The sequence below is a fragment of the Heterocephalus glaber genome, unplaced genomic scaffold (genome assembly GCF_053883595.1).
Source record: "Heterocephalus glaber isolate CG9 unplaced genomic scaffold, H.glaber_assembly_v1.0 deba00001461, whole genome shotgun sequence".
Classification (NCBI taxonomy): domain Eukaryota; kingdom Metazoa; phylum Chordata; class Mammalia; order Rodentia; family Bathyergidae; genus Heterocephalus; species Heterocephalus glaber.
Genome location: NW_028258308.1, coordinates 40327053 through 40334817, shown reverse-complemented (window position 1 = coordinate 40334817; position 7765 = coordinate 40327053). Strand labels below are relative to the sequence as shown.

Genomic DNA, 7765 nt, shown 5'->3' with positions numbered 1-7765 from the left:
TTGCTGCCAGACACTGCAGTGTAAATAAATTCCTTTTCTTCGCCGACATCGGTGTGAATCTGGAAGGGACCAGCTTACATTTGTTAACCCCCTTTCTTTCTATTCATGAACTCTTTTCCCTTACCTCTTGGGTCATTTACAATTATTCAGAACCACCAAAGGAGGTAGTGATGTTTTCCATCTTGTGTGTTTTGCTGTTCTCCCCTCTTTCCCCTCTTCTGGTTGCAAACAAGGCATACTGATGAACAGTGTAAAATTTAACCCTTTTTGTAAATTTTAAACTAGATTTTTTTTTTACCAGCCGAAGGAATTGTTACTACTCTTGTATTTCAAACGTGATCGTGAAGTCTTTTAAATATTGATTGGTTTCAAAAGACTCAGAGGCAGTCAACATGTTTTCTGCAATTCTTTAAGTAAACAAGGAAATTGCATCGCTTATTTTACTTGAGGCTGTGCTCTTGGCAAAGTACTGTGGGGTTGAGGAGTAGGAAGATCTGCCTGTAGTAGATTATCTGTTTGCTGTATTTTGAATGTTGGAAAAATTAGAAGTGTGTGTAATGATGTTTCTGATAGCTAGTAGGTGGTGGGTATGTTAAGGATAGTGCCTTATTATTTTTTTAATAAACTCTTTCCCCCACTTCTTCCTTTTGCTTTCACGTAGCTAGCTCAATACAGTATCCAAATGCTAGTTCAGCACAGTGCAGTGATCTATGAAGTAGGCATACAGTTCTTAAAGCTTCATTGAGTTGCCAGGTTTTTTGTTTTTTGTGTTTTTTAATTCAGGTCACTCAGAGGAAAGCTACAGAGTAACTATTTGAATGTATTCAAATGTAACTACTTGTTCGATTCAAAAGTTACTATTTTAAAGGCTGACAAATTTATAGTAGATGAACAGGTATTGGATAGAATCCATTTTATTTTCATATTGGAAAGAGTTAAAAATGTATGATCTTTTGTTTTTGTTTTATCATTGTAATGGGGTAATCCAAGCTTTAACCCATAACATTGATATTGAAACTGCTCTCTAATACCAGGAAGTCTTGTTGAAATTATAATATGGTAGACTCAGTTCAGCTGTACCATGTACTGATTTCATCTGTCCTAATAGTAATGTCCTCTCTGTTATAGAATATTAGGATGTGTTCTTGGTTTGTTGGAAAAGTTAAACTGAATATTGACAGTGTTACTTTCTGAGAGTATTCCTAGGATAAAAACTAAACGTACATCACTTGGAGTACTTTGACTCAATACTATTTAGTCTGAATTTTTTGAAATTCTTTTTTTTTTTTGTATCGGGGATCGAACTCAGGACTCTTGTGCTTGCAAGGCAGGTGAGGTGCCACTGAGCTAAATCCCCAGCCCAATTTTTTGAAATTCTGTGAGAACAAGTTCCATTAAAAAAAAAGCCATTCTGGGACTGGGGATTTAGCTCAGTGGTTCTGGCACCTGCCAAGCAAGGTCCCCGAGTTCCATCCCCTGTACCCCCCCCCCCAAAAAGCCATTCTGTATGCTTTGTTGGAATTTATATTTATGGAGATTTCTTATTTATATTTCCCATTCAATTGACATGTTATTTGTAATTAGTTGGTAAATGGTGTGTATGAACTACCAGTGCTATAATTTTTAGGAAAACAAGCAGTTATTATATATTAAAATAGAAAAAATCATGTTGGAAGTTGGAATGAGCTGTCATGAGTGTTCTGATTCCCTGGACACAGGTCTCCACTTAATGAAGAAGGCTGGTTAGACACCTACAACCCAAACTGTCTTCTGATTACCACTTCTGCTACTTGTGATAACTTCTATTTTTAACTGTATATTAACAAATATTTTCTTTAACTGATCAGATTGAGTGAGTTTTGAACAAAGGAAATTGACTGTCAACAAGATTGATGATCAATTGTCAAATCTGGTTCTATAGAGTTCATAATAATATTCATAATAATCACATTTATAGCCAAAATTTGCTATCCTCTTACAGTGAGCTATGCCGGGTGTCTTACATGTATGATTTCCTCTTATCCTCTCAACAGTTTTATCGGTAATTTATTCACTTTTACAGATGGAAAAGTTGAGTTTAAGTAACTTAACATCCGGTATGCTATTAAGCATTTAAATAGTATTTAGACCCAGGGCTTTTCTACTTATGGACCTGGATAAATAAATTTATTCCTTCCTCTCTCCTCCCCCTGTCCCTCTGGATTGTGCATACTTTTTCAGGTTTTTTTGTTTGTTTGTTTGTTTGTTTTTAAGGTACAAGGAATTGAACCCAGGGCCTCAGATATACTAGGAAAATGCTCTGCCACTGAGCTACAACCTTAGCCCTTTTAGTTTCTTTAAAAAAATGTGTGTATGTGTGTTTGTGTGTGTCTTTAAACTCCATATGAATGGGGCCATACTACCAGCATTTTGCTTTTTTTTTTTTTTGGTACCAGAGATTGAACTGCGGTCCTTGCGCTTGCGCAGCAGGCAGTAAAACCACTGAGCTAAATCTCCCGCCCAACATTTTGCTTTTTTATTTTAATAGTTTGCCCATGACATCTTTTTTTTATTAGCACATGGGACCTACAGCTTATTTTTAAGGGTCATATAGTATTCCATTGTTTGGAATATTAACATTTAGGTTAGCAGGTTTTTGCTAGTTTAAGTATTAGAGTTGCTCCTGAATTATATTCCTAACAAGTTGTTTAAATGCAAGAGAGTCCAACTACCTTATTTTACAAGAGAAAACTGAGTCCATCTGGGGATGGTGGCACATGCCTGTAATCCCAGCACTTGGGGGGCTGGGGCAGGAGGATCATTGAGTTCAAGGGTAGCCTGGCCTACATAGTGAGTTTGAGGACAGCCTGAATTACATAGTAAGACCCTGTCTCCAAAAAAAAGAGAAAACTGAATCCTGTAGAAGTTAAGTTCAAGTTTTTGGTGACAGACCTGTTACTTGGATCTTTATAGGACATCATACTACTTTTTTACTATGAAAGTATTTTGAACTACCTATGAAAGCTAAAGGTGAGGGAGAGCACTCAAAGGTTAGGGATGTTTAGAGTATTGAGTTCAAGGGATCGCTACAGATCTTTACAGGTGATGTTTGTTTGTTTGTTTGTTTTGTTTTGTTGGTACCAGGGATCGAACTCAGGACCTTGCACTTGCGAGGCAGGCGCCCAAACCACTAAGCTAAATCCCCGGCCCTGATGTTTGTTTTTTGTATTTTGCTCATCATGTTGTACATAAAGAATATGAACACGGTATTTTAACATGCCTAAATGAAGTGGCCCAAGTTATTTTATTTCTTTTTTTTTTTTTGGTACCAGGGATCGAACTGAGGACCTTGCGATTTCAAGGCATGTGGCAGAACCACTGAGCTAAATCCCTGGCCCTGGCCCAAGTTATTTTGAAGTTTGTGTTTTGTGTAATGAAGTGGTTTTTGGCAGAACTTTCCCTGTTTTAATATTATCAGTGAAATAAGATAGCAATGACATGAAAAAAAAAAAAAGATCAGAGATCCAATCATGCTCCTGGAAAGAAAATAAAACATTTGTAAATTTTAAAAATGAACTGAAAATACCTAATTGAAAACAAAAATTTTAAAAAGTCCTCATAGGCACTGTTGATTATTTTTAAATTATTTTTGCCTATCAAGAAGAAAATGGGTTACTATGGATACATACTCATTGGGTTCTTTTAAAACAAATATAGTCTTGTCTGTTGTAGACATTGAAGAAATTAAAATTTTTGCAGCTTTAAAACAATTTAGAATTTGATGCCTCGCCACAAAATCTGTTTCTCTATAATGCTATTTTTAGTTTTACTTTAGAAAAAAGCAGTCTATTATTTTTTTGAAGGCTCAACTAAGACTACTTCTTTGTTAGTAAACAACATATCCAGCATTTGAGTTTTTAAATACATGGTAAGCTTTATTTCTGTAGTCTAATCTTTTTTGGGGGGGGTACCAAGGATCGAACTCGGGACATTGTGGTTTCGAGGCAGGCGGTGACACCACTGAGCTAAATCCCCAGTCCTGTAGTCTAATGTTTTTATAAATATTAATAAGAATAAACTTAAGAATTATACTGAGACTACCTAACATTTTAAAATTTATTTTTTATGTATTTATTTATTTTTTGGTACCGGGGCTTGAACTTGGGACCTTGCACTTGCGAGGCAGGTGCTGGAACCACTGAGCTAAATCCCTGGCCCCCTAACATTTTTTTTTTGGTACCAGGGATCGAACTCAGGACCTTGTGGTTGCAAGGCAGGTGACGGCACCACTAAGCTAATCCCCAGCCTCCCCCCCCCAACAACATTTTTCTAAAGAGGTTACAGTCTTCCAAATTCGATCCCCGGTACCAAAAAAATTTGCACACTTCTGTAGAATGTTGTGCCTGAAAAGTATGGCATGACAAGAGGGCATATTTTACATTTTGTGACTTTAGAGAATGTTCAGTTTTTACTGGATGAATGTGTATTATTGCTCCTAAACTGCATCTGCTTATTGACAAGGTTTTGAATATGAAAAAGCTCCTTTAAAAAAATTCTTGCCTTATTTTTTAATTTTAGTTGTGGATCTTGCTCATCAAAGCTATGTTGAAGAGAAAGTAAATAGGAAAATGAAAAAAATAACATACATGTAGTTTCCATTTTAATCATATATAACACTGAAAATATTATCTAATACCTTAACATGGGATAGGGGACCTTCTGAGAAGTTTGACAAATTTCCCACATAATAACTTCGTTGTTGTTGCTGTTAATAAAGTTAGAGAACACAATTATTTGACTCAATAATGGGTGAATTTGAGGTTTCAGGCGGTCCTCAGGCTAAATTGACTGTCATATTGTAAGTTTTCAGATTTCAGTCTGATTAATTTTTAAAAATTTTAGAGAACATGTTTCCTTTTTCTTTGTAGCTTGTATTTTTATTTTAACAGATAATTGAGCATTAGATAAATATTTTCAGCCATAGGAATTTTTAAATGTTGTGTAAGTTCTATGTATACTTCCTAAAATATATAGGTAGGTATTTTAAATTTATGAAACGGGCATTTTCCTAGGATTTTGTGTGAAGAACAAAATTTAAGTTATCAAATTGATTTGAGATCATATAGAGACTTGCCTAGTGGCATTAGCCACTCCCCAGACAATAGTATGCCTCTTGATTCTTGCGTTACCCAACCTCTGTTAGCTGTACAATCTTATGAAAGCTATATGTAAAAAAAAAAAACTTTAAAAATTGGTTTTTTAAAAGTTGTTTGGCGTGGTATAATAAAACATCTAAAAGGCACATGTGTGTTGTAAAGAAATAGTTAGAAAGTGAACATTACATAACTGTCAGCAGGTAATAAGCCCTGAAACAAAAGCCGCAGAAGCAGCCTCATTGGTTTAGCTGGTATTGCATTGGTGGTGGTTGGGATAAAAGTACATTAATGTCTCTTTTTTTCTTTTTTGTACCGGGGATTGAACTCGGAACCTTGTGCTTTTGAGGCAGGCAGTAGCAGCACCACTGAGCTAAATCCCTGGCCCAGTGTCTCATTTTTTAAAATCATAAAGACCTGACAATGAAATCTGAATTTTGTGAAATTAATATGTAATGATATGTATGTGTGTGTGAAAATTTCATAACAGTGAGGGGTCTGGAAATAGAAAAATGAAATAACCAAAATTAATTTTTTTTTTTTTTGTTACTGGGGATCGAACTTGGGACCTTGCACTTGCGAGGCAGGTGGTGGAACCACTGAACTAAATCCCCGGCCCAAGCAAAATTAATTTTAAAAATTAAAGATTTCAGGTAATATATGAGAATTGCCAAGTCCCATGTCTTCCATATAGTAGGCACATAATCATAAGTGCAGGAAAAAAATGAACCAATTTTTAGGTGTTTTTTGTTTGCTTGGTTTTTTTTGTTTTTTTGTTTATTACCAGAGATCGAACTCGGGTCCTTGCACTTGAGAGGCAGGTGGCAGAACCATTGAGCTAAATCCCCTGTCCTGCTTTTGTTTTGATTGTGGGAATTGAACCCAGGGCCTTAAGATGCTGCATCCTTGGTTCTGTAAATGGAAAGTTTTTTGTTTTTTGGTTTTTTTTGGTACCGGGGATTGAACTCGGGACCTTGCGCTTGTGAGGCAGACAGCGGAAACACTGAGCTAAATCCCTGGCCCCAGTGGAAAGTTTATTGTTGTCAAAAGGGTTATCTGGGCCCTTTAAGGGAGGAAAAAATTGTATACATCCCTAATATTGGTGTAGGCATTTAGTAATTAGGAATTTTAGTGCCTTATGAACATGAAACAAAAAATATTACTGAGTCTTGCAAAAAAGTTCTATTTTATACAAACTATTGCTCAGAGTTCATTTTGGTAGAATTTAGTGACTCTTGGTTTTGGATTAATATGTAAGCTCTAAAAGTGGCTTTTATTCAGAAAAATGTCAGCTTTTCTATATTGTTAATTTGCTAGCTTAAGTATCTTATTTTATAAAAACTAGTTAACTCTTTTGCTTTCAAGGTAGCATAACCACTCCAAATATTAACCTGAGGAGTAGTCAACAGTGAGTGCCTATTTTCAAGCTTTCATCCTTGATGCCTGTTGAATTACCTTTCCTGTAATTTGGTCCGGTGAACCAAATTTCTTCTGCAATTTCAGAAACTTACTGAATTGTGCTTCTCTGGCCTTCTTGATTGTTTTTTACATGTTTGGAAAGCTTAAAAGTTGACTTCTGAGGATTATGATTGCAGAAAAAGTTGAATCCTTTTTTCCCATTGACTACTTGCAGTATTTCATAATACTCTGCAGTGGTGACTTTGAAAAAGACATTTTTATAGTACATCTGCACATGTAAACTAAAGCCTTTATTTGGTTATTGTAGTTTGTCACTTTAAACCATATTTTAAAAATTATTTCTGTAGAATACAAATTTCTTGCTTTGTTCTATCCTTGAGTTTCCTTTTTGGAGGTAGGGAGAAGGCTGGAGGTTGAAACCAGGGCCTTTGCACTAAGCTACATCCCTGGATCTTTTTATTTATTTTTAAATTTTGTTATGATTATGATTATGATTATTATTTTGGTTTTTTGAGACAGGGTCTTGCTTTATAGTTTAGGCTGGCCTCAAACTTGCTATGTGACCTGGGCTGGCCTTGATCTTGTAACAATCCTCCTGCCTCAACCTTTCCATTGCTGGGATTATAGACATGTGCCACCACCCCCAGTTTACTTTTTAAATTTTTGAGATAAGGTCTACATAAGTTGTCCAGGCTAGGCTCCAATTTGTGATCCCTCCTGTCTCATATCCCAGAGTACTGGGATTACAGGATTACAGGTGTGTGCCACCATGCCCAGTTTCCATCCTTTCTGTTTTTTTGTTGGTTTTTTTTCTTCTTTCATAAGAGGGTCTCACTATATCACTTAGTGTGGCCTTCGGGTCTAGATCTTCCCACCTGTTCTCCTGAGTGCTGTGATTACAGGCCTGTGCCACTGTCCCCACCTCTTGAATTCCTTTCCATAATACAATAGCATTTTTTAAAAAGAATACATTACATAGGAGGTTTATTTGTGTGTATTTTTCTTTTCTTTTCTCTTTTCTCTTCTTTTTTGTGATACTGGGATCAAACCCAGGGCTTCATACATGGTAGCCAAGTGCTCTGACATTGAGCTACATCTGCAACCCTAATATTATTTTTTACTTCAACTGAAAGATAAATATATTTCCAGTTAATTCTTCCCGCTGCAAGAATTACATTTTCTTTAAAGAATTACAATTTTAAATATTTTCAAAT

The 7765-nt window shown here is 35.8% G+C and overlaps 1 protein-coding gene across 7 annotated transcripts in view; it reads left to right on the top strand.

Moving 5' to 3' along the window:
• The window catches only part of Nsd3 (nuclear receptor binding SET domain protein 3), a 130569-nt gene that overhangs the window by 4852 nt on the left and 117952 nt on the right, over positions 1-7765 (top strand). The gene's annotated exons all lie outside the window — the stretch shown is intronic.